We start from the raw sequence: 14545 nt of genomic DNA, 5'->3' as shown, positions 1-14545 counted from the left end.
TGAAGTTGGTCAAATAAATCATCAATGCGCGGTAATGGATAGCGGTTCTTGATAGTAAGCTTGTTGAGTTCGCGGTAATTAATACACATCCTCAGCGTACCATCTTTCTTTTTAACAAATAGAATAGGAGCTCCCCATGGGGACGAGCTTGGACGAATGAAACCTTTATCCAATAGTTCTTAGAGTTGGTTAGAAAGTTCCTTCATTTCAAAAGGTGCTAAATGGTATGATGCTTTAGCAACAGGAGCAGCACCAGGAGATAAATCAATCTGAAATTCGACTTGTCGAGGAGGTGGAAGACCAGGAAGATCTTCAAGAAATACATCGGGATAATCTTTAACCACCGGCACGTCATCAATAAGCTTTTCCTTTGGTTCAACTATCTTAACATGGGCTAAAATAGCGGGATAACCTTTCATAAGGTATTTACGGGTTTTGATGCAAGGAATGATGTTGAGCTTGGAACCACTCTTGTCGCCTTGAATGACGAGAGTCTCTCCATTTCCCAACGGAATGTTAACGGTCTTATTGTAACAACCCGGAATTTTCCAACGTTTATTCATTAATAATTATTATTAATACATGCGTTTTAATGAATGTATTTTTATACATTTACTTGTTATCGTATTTGACTTTGCATGTCCCGACTCGTCTTTGTGACACACGTACTTTTCACGAATAATATTTTCGAATATTATTTACATTCATGATTAATTATTATTAATCATTTTAATTAACTAATGCATGTGGTTAATTACATGGGCTTTATTTAATTAATTCTTACATACTTAGACTTGGGCTTTTATTAATGGATTCATGTTAATGGACTTGGAAGCCCACCCTACTTCTCTTGATGAACTATTAGGAGCCCAACATTATGTTAATGACTTATTAAGCATAATCAAGGAGTAACTAGTTCATGAGGAATCTTGTTACGTGCACACTTACACCACTTTCCCATACCAATTTGCTTTAATACCATTCTAAGCATACACCATTCTCCCATGTTTGAAAGCAAGCATTTGACCCTTCCTCTTTGGCCAAGAAAACCATAGGTTTTGAAGGGATGGGAGGGAAGTTTTATTTCCAATTTTTGTTACATATTACTAGCATTTACTTCACTTTTACACACACTCCATTTTACTACTTTACTTTCTCTCATTTTTCTCTCAACTTGTAAGTAACATGTTCTAGTTTTTCTCTTCTTTTTCTCTCTTAAAAACAGCCACATTCATCATCATATTACTAGTTTCATTACTTGTTCTTGTTTAATGTTTACTTACTAGTTGTTTGTTGTTGTTAAAGATAAAGTTTTCTAACTTGTATCTTCATCTAATCTTGGTTACTTCCATCTTTTTTTTTTGATGAAGAACCAAGAACAAGAACCTAAACTTTCTAGTTTATGGTTCTACACTTAATGTTTTAAAAGATTTAAAGTTCATGAGTTTTAAAATCATACTTGTATTCATGTTTGTAAACTTAAGGTTTACTTTCTTAAAAGATCAAAGCCTTGGCTTGAATCTTTCTAAGTATGAACAACCATGAACTTATTACTTGTAGATTTAATTTATTTCTTCATTTTATGTACTTTAAAGTTGTGATGTTGTTAAATTGGTCAAGTATTACTCGTTAATCTTGATCTCATTTTTCTTGAACTAAAAGTTAACTTTATAAGTTCAAGAATATGGAAGTATAACTTTCTAGTTATAACTTCATATACTTATGTTGGATCTAAGTTTCTATAGCTTATGGTCTTCTAATTTTGATGTAAATAAGAGCTTACAAGCTTACATACATTGTACTAGTTGAAAATCTAAGTTTCATAACTTATGGTTTCATTAAAGTGTAGATCCAAGGTTTGTAACTTAGGAACACTAGATCTAGACTTTCTAGTCTAGGATCTTTAAGATCTAGCTAAGATCTAATTTCTACAACTTAAGATCTTGATTATTTAGTTTACTTTCAAATTTATAGCTTAATATTACTAGTAGAACTCATGTATGTGTCGGATCTAAGATCTTGATGTAACTTTGGTTCATCAAACTACATACAACTCTTAAGTGAGTTGTGCTATATATCTTAGACTTACACTAGTGTTATGATGGTCAAAACTTGGTAAAGATGATGCAAACCCATCAACAAGTTGTACACTTGAAGCTATACGCATCAAGGATGAGAACCGTGATGAGCATCAAGCACCATGAACCCACCGAAACACATTTCTTACTGTTTATGGAACTGATCAAACTACCTGGGCTACTGTAAAGCTGATTTTTAGATAGTTAGGTTCTAGTAGATGATTTTCTGTTTAAACCTTGTCTTAATCTGTGTAACGGTTTAGGACCTATGGCCTCCCGAAAGTCACTACACCCTATTAACGTTGTGCTGAAATTTCTGACCTACTCGGACTTAAACCGTCACCACGGTCAAACGAAGACAATTTTGGTTCTGGAAATTGTTCAGTACCTAGGGGACTCATATACGGAGCCATGGCCACTGGTCTCACCCCATTTCAGTTTGTATAGAGGTCGTGGAGACTGAACGAAGTCAGCCTTTATTTCAAACCCTAGTCTTAACTTAAAACTTACTTTACGCTTTTTGTTTAATGATGAATGATGATGGTACTTAAGACCTAATTTACATACATTTAAACCTTTGGGAACGATTTACTAACTTAGTAACTTTTGACTTAGGTTGAGGACCTTCCGGACCAACCATTTGCTTACTATTCCAGCGTATCGACTTTTACTACTTCCACTGTGAGTTATAGCATCCCTTTTTACTTTAATTATTTTAGGACTGAGAATACATGCTCTTTTTTTACGTTTTACATACTAGACACGAGTACTTAAACTTTAAATATATGTGTGGGTTATACAACGGCATAAACTTTCCCCTTAGCGCGGTAACGTTTAGTCATTGGTCTTTGAACCGATGAACGCGAATCTTAGATATGGATCCATAGGATTTGACATCCCCACTCGGGTTAGTAGCGCTAGCATTTAATGGGTGTTTAATACTTCGTAAACATACGCACTCGCCAAGTGTACTTTTACGGGGTGATAAACGTTAAGTTAGTTACCAAGTGCCCACGGTTATACATATACTTTTCATACTGTTTTGAAACGCTGTTGAAGCACTGAAATCTCGTGGCCTACCTTACATTACTGTTATACTTAAACTATAGCTCACCAACCTTTGTGTTGACGTTTTTAAGCATGTTTTTCTCAGGTGCTTAAGGTTTGCTTGCTTCCGCTGTACTAGTCATGCTTTGTAGACACCCGCTGCGCTTAATAGAGATGTCACCGGATGAAACGTTTATTTTGCATTCAAACTATATTACTTTTGAAACGTTGTATTTGTAATGACCTATGGGTCACGCACTATTATTGCTTGCTATTCGTAGATGCATACTTTTGGTTGTTAAACATTTAACGTTGGTTAAAACATCACTTCATTTCATGAATGCAAACTTGTTTTGAAATAGCATATAGTATTTGACCTTGTAATGATCTTGTTGTTGATGATTCGTACACGATGGTTTTGTACGGGGCATCACATTTGGTATCAGAGCATTGGTTGTAGGGAATTAGGTTGCATTAGTGAGTCAAGACCTGACCGAGTAGGATTCACTAATAGGACTAATCTACAACTTGCTAGTTTACTTATTTTTGCGGAACTTGCTGCATGCTACTATCTGCTTTCGATGGCATGATACTTGTCATTATTGCCATGCTACTTACCGCTATACATGATCTAGACTGTCGTAGTTACTTTGCCTAATACGTGCTTGCTTTATGACTTACTAACATGGAAAAAGTTATGTTTCCTTGTTTAGATGTCGGATATTCCACCTGTTATCATTTTGGAGAGCGACACAGACTCATCCGCCACCTCGCCGGCCATGGTTGCTGATTCTCAGATCCCATCGTCGACACCCTCCAGTGACTCTGGCGCTTCATCCTCTGGAGCCAGTAGCCATGCACCTGACCCAGTGGTCACCTCTGACGGAGCTGAGGACCTACAGGAGATTCCAGCTCCACTTGTCCCAGGATCCTCGGAGCCACAGCACCATTCCGGTGGTGCTATGATTCCCGCGAAACTTGGGGAAGGGTCGTTTCGTAATGAACATAACCATTGGTGCCGACGCCTTCCTGATGGACGTCTCGTGCCGATCCCGCCTTTCAGATACCAACTGATGATAGCCGGCCGAGCAGAGCCACCCGTGCAGCCACCCCCAGCCGATTCAGACGACCCATCATCCGCCGACTCATCTTTCGACGACTTCAGCGACGAGGATTCCGATGAGGACCCTGATGAGGCACCCGTGCAGCCACCCTCTACCCCGCCAAAGAAGCGGTATCGTTTCGACGGTACTGTTATTCCTGGGGTTAACAGAGGGAGATCGTATGTTAACGCACATGGACTGAGGACTAGAGTTACCGCCCGTAAGTAGATTTTGCCGTATCCTGGTTATCCATTCATATGTAAGGCTCCCCGATACGCAGCATCTACTTCTGGTGCCAGACCGTCTGCACCACCCGCACCACCAGCACCACCTGCACCATCAGCACCGCTTGCTCCACCAGCCTCTCCCTCTGTCGAGGAACTAATGAGGTAGGTGGATATCCTCCGTGCTCGGGTAACTGAGCTCGAGGACCAGATGTCCCATATAATGGACATCCTTCACCCACCGTCACCGTAGGACATTTGTAGTAGATTTCATTATGTAATCTCATTTGTAGTTCCATGTTTTACTTATGTACTGTACGAACCTATGCGGATGTATGCAACTTATTATTAATGAATGGAACTTTGTGTTGTTTAATTCTTGCACGGTGTTCTATTTACGTTACCGTATGATGATTTTGTGGTATATGTATCTAGTTGCATTACTTAATAAACATGTGATGTGTTGATTCCATGTTGGTTACCATATACTGTATTATTATTTATTGAATACTGGATTTTGACTTGAGTCAAAATTTTTGTTTAGAACATCAATGGCCAACGGAAGATCAACGCCCACCGTAGCACAGATCGAAGAAATGATCACTGAACGAGTCGCCGCAGCTTTAGCAGAAATAAACCCACAAGCTCCACCAGTTAACCAGCCCATTCGTAATGGGTGTACTTATAAGGAATTCCAAAGCTGCAAGTCCCACAACTTTAGTGGTACTGAGGGGTCAGTTGGTCTCACTAGGTGGTTTGAGAAATTAGAATCTGTTTTCCGTGTAAGCAACTGCTCAGTGACGAACAAAACCAAGTATGCCTCGTGTACGCTGTCAGACGGCGCACTAACCTGGTGGAACACACTGGCTCAAGCAAAGGTTATTGATGAGGCGTATGCTACCCCATGGGAGGAATTCAAAGGGGCCATGATTGAAGAGTATTGTCCACGAACAGAGATCCAGAAAATGGAGGCCGAGTTTTGGCAGTTGAAGGTTGTTGGAAACGATCTCGATGGTTACAACTGTAGGTCTCTGGAATTAGCTCTAATGTGTCCAACGATGGTTACCCTGGAGTTTAAGCGGATGGAAAGGTACTTGTGGGGAATTCCTAAGTCCATTAAGGGAAATGTCACCTCGTCTAAGCCACCTAATGTCCCGGAAGCAATGCGCATGGCACACACCTTAATGAACCAAATTATCATCGATGAACCGGAAAAGGAAAAATCCTAATCGGGGGTTAGCAGTGAGAAGCGTAAGTGGGACAACAACAAGGGGAGAGCCTATGATCAAACCCCCGCTAAGAGGCACAACGATGGGAGGAACCCCAATCCGAACACCAACTTTAACCCCAACTACAAGGGTAGTCTGCCACAATGCAAGAGGTGCTACAAGCACCATACTGGGTACTGTAATATTGTCTGTGAAAAGTGCAAAAGGACCGGGCATATTGGCAAGGACTGCAAGATCACCACCATGACTGGGAAGCCGAACCCCAATGGACCGAGAAAGTGTTATGAATGCGGACAGACGGGCCACTTCAGAAATGAGTATCCCAACAAGCGAAAGGACGGCGGACCACTACGTGGGAGAGCATTCAATGTAAATGCAAGGGATGCCCGTGAGAACCCCGACTTGGTCACAGGTATATTCACTATCAACAATCTATTAGCTTCTGTTCTATTTGATACTGGTGCCGATAGAAGTTATGTATGTAGACACTTTTGCTCTAAGATAAATTGGTCGTTAGTTCCTTTAAAAGAGAGTATGCTTGTAGAGGTAGCCAATGGAAAACTTGAAAAAGTTGACCAAGTTAGCCGAGGAGCTATTATCAACATAGCTGGTGTGGATTTCGAGATTGACTTGATACCCATTAAGTTGGGAAGCTTTGATGTTATTGTCGGTATGGACTGGTTGACCACGATAAGGGCTGACATTATCTGTGGAGATAAAGCTCTTCGTATACCACACGAAGACGATGAGCCACTGATTATTTACGGAGAGATGTAGTTCGAAACTGAATCTCATTAGTTGCATGAAAGCGCAAAAGATCATGAAGAAAGGACGTCTTGCTATTTTGGCACATGTGAAAACGTTAGAAACTGAAGTGAAGAGCGTGGATGATGTACGAATTGTGAACGAATTTTTCGATGTCTTCCCGAAAGAATTGCCTGGATTACCGCCACCGAGAGCAGTGGAGTTTCAGATCGATTTAGTGCCAGGGGCTGCACCTGTAGCTCGTGCACCTTATTGACTTGCACCTTCCGAGATGCAAGAGTTGCAGAGCCAATTACAAGAACTGCTAGACCGTGGATTTATCCAACCAAGTTTCTCGCCTTGGGGCGCACCTTTTTATTTGTAAAGAAGAAAGACGGATCCTTCCACATGTGTATCGACTACCGTGAACTCAACAAATTGACGATCAATAATAGGTATCGTCTTCCCCAAATGGACGATCTTTTTGATCAACTACAAGGATCGAGCGTTTACTCTAAGATCGATTTGCGATCCGGTTATCACCAGTTGAGGGTGAAAGAGAGCGATGTGATGAAGACTGCATTCAAAACTCGTTATGGTCATTATGGGTTTCTCGTAATGCCATTCGGTTTAACCAACACACCTGCCGTGTTTATGGATCTCATGAATCGTGTCTGCAAGCCATACCTGGATAAGTTCGTTATCGTCTTCATAGATGATATCCTCATCTACTCCTAAAGTAAAGAAGAACATGAACAACATCTTCGTCTAGTGTTGAAACTCTTGAGATAATAGCAACTTTATGCAAAATTCTCCAAGTGTGAGTTTTGGTTGAAGGAAGTCCAATTTCTGGGTCATGTTGTGAGCGACCAGGGTATCAAAGTTGATCCCGCAAAGATCGAAGCTATCAGCAAGTGGGAAACCCCCACTACTCTAACTCATATCCGCCAATTTTTAGGCCTCGCCGGTTACTACCGAAGATTTATTGAAGGTTTTTCTCTGATTGCGCGTCCTTTGACCGCGCTGACTCACAAAGGGAAGAAGTTCGCTTGGGAACCCGAACATGAATCTGCATTTCAAACTTTGAAAAAGAAGTTAACCACCGCACCTATCTTATCACTTCCTGAAGGCAGTGACGATTTCGTCGTTTATTGCGATGCTTTGAAAAGTGGTTTTGGTTGTGTACTGATGCAACGAACAAAGGTTATTGCTTATGCCTCTCGACAACTGAAGATTCATGAACGAAATTACACTACGCACTATCTCGAGCTTGGAGCTGTTGTCTTTGCATTAAAGCTGTGGAGACACTATCTTTATGGAACTAAGAGCACTATCTTCACCGATCATAAAAGCCTCCAACACATCTTTGATCAGAAGCAACTGAATATGAGACAGCGTCGATGGATCGAGACGCTGAACGACTATGATTGTGAACTTCGTTATCACCCTGGCAAGGCCAATGTTGTAGCTGACGCTTTAAGCTGAAAAGAGAGGATGGCACCTCTTCGTGTCTGATAATACTAAAAATGAACATATATTTCATAGCATTATCCCTCAAGAAAGACAAGCTTTTAGTTGCAATTGTTCTATTTACAAGTGATATTCGTTTAAATAATAAAAGGTGAAGACAAAAGACAGATTCGACGAATTGAAGACGCAAACGACCAAAAAGCTCAAAAGTACAAAGTACAATCAAAGAGGTTCCAATTATTGATAAGAAACATCTCAGAATTACAAGAGTACAAGATTCAAAACGCAAAGTACAAGATATTAAATTGTACGCAAGGACGTTCGAAAATCCGGAACCGGGACCAGAGTCAACTCTCAACGCTCGACGCAACGGACTAAAAATTACAAGTCAACGGAGTACAAGAATATAATATAATATATATATAATTAAATTTAATTATATATATTATATTATATAATAAATAAATAAGCAGCCCACGTTTTTAAAGACTTTTGAGCCTCCCCAGCTGGCCATGCAATCGCATGGCCTTGAAGGGTAAAGCCCATGCGATCGCATGAGGCCCTTTTCCAGCCCAGATGCCTATAAAAGTCGCAGTTTGGTGCATCAAAAAAAAAAAAAAAAAAAATATATATATATATATATATATATATATATATATATATATATATATATATATATATATATATATCCATCCATCCAACTCTCAACGTATATATATATATATATATATATATATATATTTATAATTTTAATTTTAATTTTAATTTTAATTCTAATAATAAGGGTATGTTAGCGCATATTGTAAGGGTGTAAGTCGAAATTCTGTCCGTGTAACGCTACGCTATTTTTAATCATTGTAAGTTATGTTCAACCTTTTTAATTTAATGTCTCGTAGCTAAGTTATTATTATGCTTATTTAAAACGAAGTAATCATGATGTTGGGCTAAAATACTAAAATTGGGTAATTGGGCTTTGTACCATAATTGGGGTTTGGACAAAAGAACGACACTTGTGGAAATTAGACTATGGGCTATTAATGGGCTTTATATTTGTTTAACTAAATGATAGTTTGTTAATTTTAATATAAAGATTTACAATTGGACGTACCTATAAATAACCATATACACTCGATCGGACACGATGGGCGGGATATTTATATGTACGAATAATCGTTCATTTAACCGAACACGGGAATGGATTAATAGTCACTAGAATTATTAAAACGAGGGTGAAATTATGTACAAGGACACTTGGCATAATTGATAACAAAGTATTAAAACTTTGGGTTACACGCAGTCGATAACCTGGTGTAATTATTAAACAAAGTATTAAAACCTTGTTACACTTTAAGTCCCCAATTAGTTGGAATATTTGACTTCGGGTATAAGGATAATTTGACGAGGATACTCGCACTTTATATTTATGACTGATGGACTGTTATGGACAAAAACCAGATGGACATATTAAATAATCCAGGATAAAGGACAATTAACCCATGGGAATAAAACTAAAATCAACACGTCAAACATCATGATTATGGAAGTTTAAATAAGCATAATTTCTTTATTTTCATATTTAATTGCACTTCTAATTATTGCACTTTTATTTATTGTTATTGTATTTAATTGCACTTTTATTTATTGTCATTGTATTTAATTGAACTTTTAATTTTCGTACTCTTTAATTATCGTAATTTTATTTTATCGCACTTTTATTTATCGCAATTTCATTATCGTTATTTACTTTACGCTTTAAATTAAGTCTTTTATTTATTTAATATTTTACATTAGGTTTTAACTGCGACTAAAGTTTTAAAAATTGACAAACCGGTCATTAAACGGTAAAAACCCCCCTTTTTATAATAATAATATTACTTATATATATTTGTATTTTTATAAATTAAAACTAACATAGTGTTAAGCTTTGTTTAAAAGATTTTCCTGTGGAACGAATCGGACTTACTAAAAACTACACTACTGTACGATTAGGTACACTGCTTATAAGTGTTGTAGCAAGGTTTAAGTATATCCATTCTATAAATAAATAAATAACTTGTGTAAAATTGTATCGTATTTAATATTTTTCCTAGTAAAATATAAGCTATTTCATATACACCTTGCATAACATCAAGTATTTTTGGCGCCGCTGCCGAGGAACAAATCTAGCTTAAAAGCCGGAAGCGCAACCCTATATATATATATAAAAAGATTTTTAATTTTTAGTTTACTTTTATAAAAAAAAATACGCTTTTGTAAAAATACGTCTTAAATATTCTAAAATATAAAAAAAACAAAAATATAAATATTTTCAAGAGTTTGTTAAATATTTAAGTTCTATAAAAGTTTCTTTATCTTTATTTTATAAAAATATAAGTTTTATTTAAATTATAAAAATATATTATATATATTTATTTCAACACAGCAAAACAGAAAAAAAACAAAAAAAAAAAACACTCGAGTCCAGTACTATAGCAGCCCAGTCACTGGCCCGAAACCCTAGCCCATGCGATCGCATGGCCGGGTAACTTAGGACTCATGCGATCGCATGAAGGCACCTGACACGCCACAAGCAACCCTAATAACTGTAATCATTACGGTGTATTATTATTTTTTATATTTAAACCCTAATTAGGTTTTAATATTTTATTAATTAGTTTAGTTTTAATTCTTTAATTTGTATTATTTAGTTTAATTAGTTTTAATAAATTATAAAATTAATAGTTTTATAAAATAAATAATATAAAAATAATATTTTTTAAAAATTATACTTTTTACAACTTTTAGTATATTTTTATATTTTGTCCCTTTTATTTGTTTTAGAGTAATTTTTGTATTTTTCGCTCGTATTTAGTTTTAAGTCATAGTTTTTGCCATAGTTATTTTGTGTTTACTTATAGATTTTTAAGATTTGCCGTAAAATCTCTTAAGTGCTTTTTCTTTAGACTAAGATTTAGGTGCTCTAGAATTTTGCGACGTCGTTCTAAGTTTTAGTACCTTTTTAAGTTATTGCCATTTGGGATATAGTTTTACTTGTAAGCTTTAATATTTTTGGACGCAACTTTTAATTCTTAGTTTTTAGTTCCTTTTTAAGTTTCAACGCGCTACTTTCTTATTTATTTTTCGACGCCTTTTACCTATGTATCAATTATCACTCCAATTAGTAATCTCAATTTGCAATTTTAATTTTAAGTTAGTAATAATAATAAGGTTGGGTTAGTCGAGTGTTTTAAAAGTTTTATAAGTCACTCTTTTTCTTTCTTATTTCTCCAATTTTATTACCGACGCGCTCTTTTTCTTTCTTATTTCTCGCAATTCTAGTTTTAGGACATAGATTTTTATTCTATTTCTTTTCTAAAATTTCTTAAAATTACGAAAATTTATTTTAAGTGGTTAAATTGATAGACATCAAAATTTTCTGGTTCGTAGTAATAGTTAGATTTGTACGTGGACCGGGTTATTGGAGCCAAACAGTACTCAATTATATTGAGACCAAACGAATCCTGCCCCTCTGTTGCATCTTTTGGCTATTCGAAACGTGGGCAAAATCAGAAAAGTCTATTAATTGGATAACTTATATAATTTTTCTTTCTTTTTAAAAACTAATAGGATATTCAGTGAATGCACCGAGAAAAACGTTCACCACCTTTTGTACGTTCACCACCTGTAACTCGATCAAGACATCTAGCAAATATTGTCGCCGTTGATTTTTCTTTTGAATCGTCATCCAGTCGACCAAGTACTCCAATTCAAATTTCCGATAATCCATTTTTTGAACCCGACCTCATAATTGAGAATCCGGAGAATATTCAGGGACGATTCATAGATCCTGAACCATTAATTTTTCCTCCGGAACCACCAATCATTCAAACAGAGATTGTTGAGGAACGAACCATTAAATCAGAATCCTCTAGTGATTCAGATTCAACAAATTCAATTATGGAAAATCTGGAACCTTTAAGTATGGAATACCGAATGAGAGCTAAACACACTGGCCAAGGTCACGCAATTACTCAACTAGACATTAATGAGCCAGATTATGAAATCAAAGGACAAATCCTACACATGGTGACTAATCAATGCCAATTTAGTGGTGCGCCGAAGGAAGATCCAAATGAACATATCCGTACCTTTAATAGGATCTGCACTCTATTTAAAATAAGCGAAGTTGAGGATGAACAGATATATCTCATGTTATTTCCCTGGACTTTAAAGGGAGAAGCCAAAGATTGGTTGGAATCGTTACCTGAAGGGGCGATTGATACATGGGACGTTTTAGTTGAAAAATTTCTTAAACAATTCTTTCCTGCATCTAAAGCCATAAACTTCAAGGAGAAATTGTTACATTCACACAGAAGCCAAATGAAACTCTATATGAGGCGTGGACAAGATTTGGAAAGTTATTGAGAGGATGTCCGCAACATGGTTTAGACACCTGTCAAATAGTACAAATATTCTACCAAGGATGCGACATCACTACAAGGAAAGACATCGATATAGCAGCTGGTGGTTCCATTATGAAGAAAATAGAAACTGATGCTTACAAAATTATTGATAACACTGCTTCCCACTCACATGAGTGGCACCAAGAAAAAGATATCGTTAGATCATCTAAAGCAGCTAGAGCCGATTCTAGTCATGACTTAGATTCCATTTCTGCAAAGATAGATGCTGTCGAGAGACGAATGGAAAAGATGACCAAAGATATTCACTCAATACGAATTAGTTGTGAGCAGTGTGGAGGACCACATTTGACAAAAGATTGTCTTAGTATTGAACTGACAATGAAACAAAGAGAGAATGTTTCATATCTAAACCAAATTCCTGGAAATAATTATCAGAATAATTATCAACCGCCAAGACCGATTTACAATCAAAACCAGAATTATAATCGCAATGTTCCATACAACAACCAACAAGGTCCTAACAATCAACAAGTATCCAACAATCCTTACAACCAGCAAAGACCTAATTTTCAAAAGAAACCACCACAAACCGATGATAAAAAGCCGAATTTAGAAGATATGATGACGAAGCTAGTTGAATCTCAAACACAGTTTTTCACATCTCAGAAACAAATGAATGAATAAAATGCTCAAGCATTTAGAATTTAACAAGCTTCTATTCAAAATCTGGAACAAGAAGTAAGTAACCTAGCAAGGTTAATAGGTGAAAGAAAACCGGGAAGTCTACCTAGTGATACAAATGCTAACCCCCGAAATGAAACAGCTAAAGCTATTACCACAAGAAGTGGTATTACACTTAAACCACCTGAAATACCGGTAATTTCTAATGAAGCTATTCCTACTCCACAAGAACCACAACCTGATCAAGATAAGAAAAAAGAACCGGTAGTTGAAAAGGTTAATGAAGATAACACATTTAAAGCTAAACCTTATGTTATACCATACCAACCACCACTTCCTTACCCGAATAAGATGAAAAAAGAGAGACTTGAAGCCGAGCAATCTAAATTCTTGGATATGTTTAAACAGATAAATGTAAATCTTCCTTTCATTGATGTAATTTCAGGAATGCCTAGATATGCTAAATTTCTGAAAGATCTAATCATAAATAGAAAGAAAATGGAAGAACACTCGGCTGTTACTATGAATACTAATTGTTCTGCAGTGCTGTTGAATAAGATACCAGAAAAATTATTTGATCCAGGAAGTTTCACAATTCCATTTTTTCTGGGTAGTCTTAGTTCAATAGAAGCATTGGCAGACTTAGGTGCTAGTATAAATTTAATGCCGTATTCACTATACGCTAAACTAGACCTTGGAGAATTGAAAGCAACAAGAATAAGCATACAACTAGCCGATTGATCAGTAAAATATCCTAGAGGGATAATGGAGAACATGCTAGTTAAAGTTGGTACTTTAGTATTTCCAGTAGATTTTGTAGTTCTGGATATAGAAGAAGATTCTCAAGTTCCTCTCATATTAGGAAGACCATTCTTAAACACGGCTAAAGCAATGATAGACGTGTTTGGTAAGAAACTAACCCTAAGTATAGAGAATGAGAGTGTTACCTTTTCAGTTGATAGAGCAATGCAACAACCGCAATCTGCAGATGATACATGTTATTATATTCAAACTATAGAATCACATGCAGAATTGTTAGAAGAATTTCTAGAATTACAAGGAACAGGAGAATGTTCTTTAGGAGAAGGAACTGAACCAATTAATGAAACTGAAATGTTAGCTACACTAATGGCTAATGGATATGAACCAACAACAGAAGAAATTCAAATGCTAAAAGAAGAAGACATATATCGATATAAATCATCGATAGAAGAACCACCGACATTAGAGTTAAAGCCACTTCCAAACCATTTGGAATATGCTTATTTACATGGTGAATCTGAATTACCTGTAATAATATCATCTTCTCTTACTGAAAATGAGAAATCACAACTCATTTCTGTGCTGAAAGCTCATAAACCAGCTATTGCATGGAAGATTCATGATATAAAAGGAATAAGTCCTTCATATTGCACACATAAAATCCTTATGGAAGAAGGTCATAAAACGTATGTGCAACGCCAACGAAGACTAAATCCTAATATGCAAGATGTTGTTAAGAAAGAAATTATTAAACTGCTAGATGCAGGTTTAATTTATCCAATCTCTGTAGTCCATGGGTAAGCC

Source organism: Rutidosis leptorrhynchoides, chromosome 9 (assembly GCF_046630445.1).
Source record: "Rutidosis leptorrhynchoides isolate AG116_Rl617_1_P2 chromosome 9, CSIRO_AGI_Rlap_v1, whole genome shotgun sequence".
Taxonomy (NCBI): domain Eukaryota; kingdom Viridiplantae; phylum Streptophyta; class Magnoliopsida; order Asterales; family Asteraceae; genus Rutidosis; species Rutidosis leptorrhynchoides.
Note: the sequence above shows the minus strand (reverse complement) of the source record.